The sequence below is a fragment of the Limulus polyphemus genome, unplaced genomic scaffold (assembly GCF_000517525.1).
Source record: "Limulus polyphemus unplaced genomic scaffold, Limulus_polyphemus-2.1.2 Scaffold543, whole genome shotgun sequence".
Taxonomy (NCBI): Eukaryota; Metazoa; Arthropoda; class Merostomata; order Xiphosura; family Limulidae; genus Limulus; species Limulus polyphemus.
The window spans coordinates 97,870-99,729 of NW_013666153.1; positions in this window are offsets into that span (position 1 = coordinate 97,870).

Here is a 1,860-nt window from a genome sequence, read left to right on the forward strand (position 1 = left end):
TCCTTTCTTCCCTATCTTTCACAGTATCTTAAGTGTATTGTTTTGAGAACATTATGCATGTTGATATAAATTATGCTTAATTTTACCTTTCATACTTGTTTTAACATCATTAATAGGCATGAATATACAAACTTTTATAAAGGATTGAAGACAACTTGAAAATGAGCAGTTTCGGTAGACTTTATGGGTGGAACATGGATGTTATATTAGGTCAGATAATGCAGTAGGGATTTTATTCTAGCATAATTTGTCTGCTGTGCTACTAATAATTGATTATTTTTAGCCCTTACTACCATAAGGGGTGGAATGCCAACTTCAAGAGGTCAGGGTTTCTTACTCACCACCCACCTTGTTTATTTCTCATTTATCTTTCATTTCTTTTCTTCCGATAGCAATCAACTTCCCACAATTATCTGTTTGTAGTAAAGGGTTATAGGCTTGAACATCCACATCTTGTTTTCTTATTTTACTCCTTTATTCTTTACATGTTTAGTTTCGCGAATGTAGGTTACGACTCATAGACGGTCTCTCACCACAGCTATGTGTGTCCTACTTCTACAGTCACCTTCAAAGACAAGAACACATTTTGTATCCCACATTATAGCCTTTACCCTTGTGACTTAATTTTTTGGAGTATTATATTGTTTTCATTAAAGCTTGTTTTGTATTATAAGTGTTATATATATGTGTGTGTGTGTGTGTAAAATGATAAACGTACAATATGTACAACAATGAAGCAAGGAAAATGTCTTATTTAAAAATATGTAAAAATGCATAACTTTGTAAAATTGTACAAGATGCATAATGTTCTCAAAACGCGATACTGTAAAGAATATAAAAAAAGATGGAAAATGATTAAGCATATACAATGTAAAAGTTTAATGTGTACGATTACAGGATTGTACTGAGAAACTCGATTGAGTGGTCGATCATACATAAAATCCATTGGGAGCTGCACTTTTACTTGAACAAAAGGACGTCTGAAAAATATTCAGTTTTCTGTTTTAGTTTAATAGCATGATACGGAATCATAGTGTATGTAAGGTGCTCATTTTTTTCAGTTCAGTCAGGGTTCACAAACTTTGCAACCACATTCTGTATAGTCTAAACTGTTCACTCTGCCATGCCATCAGATATAGGTGTGCATCTTCATCACACCAAATTTTCACAATGCTTTAAACACTTTATTGTTAACCTTTGCTTCTTTATCTGTGTGGCTCTCTCTCTTCAGGTGCTCCAAATTACGTTATCTAATCTTCAGCCAATGTATTGCCGACAGTCTATGCTGAAATTCCAACTAATGATATATGTCCGGCTGCATAAAGTAGTCACTAATAGCCAGCATCATATCATATACCTTTTTCTGTATTAGGAGGAGAACTAGCAACATCCATGTTTATTCTCTGTTATACCAGGCTTTTTTTCTGGGCCACACACACAGTGCCATGTTTCTACCATTTCTGTACATCTCGACTTCCATGCATTGTAGCGTGAAACACTTTTGTTCCTTAAAGACCTTATGACTCATTGTTACTGTTGCTGTAATTGCTTTAGCCACTGCAAAGTACCAAGGATTCAAACAATCATTTAACAAAATGAAATATAGCATGTCTTACCATAATAGCAGAAACACATCAAGAAGTATTACTGCGTTTACCCACCTAAACTACGTGGAACTTTGGCGTCTTGTCTTCTCTTACAATCACTACTAGATATGATTGAACACTGTCTGAAGGTTGTAGTATTATGTACTTTAATATCCATCCCATATTAACATTGCCAACCTATCTGGTACTCCTAGGATGCTTGTATGGTGGTTATTTTATCAGACATGTGTTATAAGCGATAACAAGTGACTGT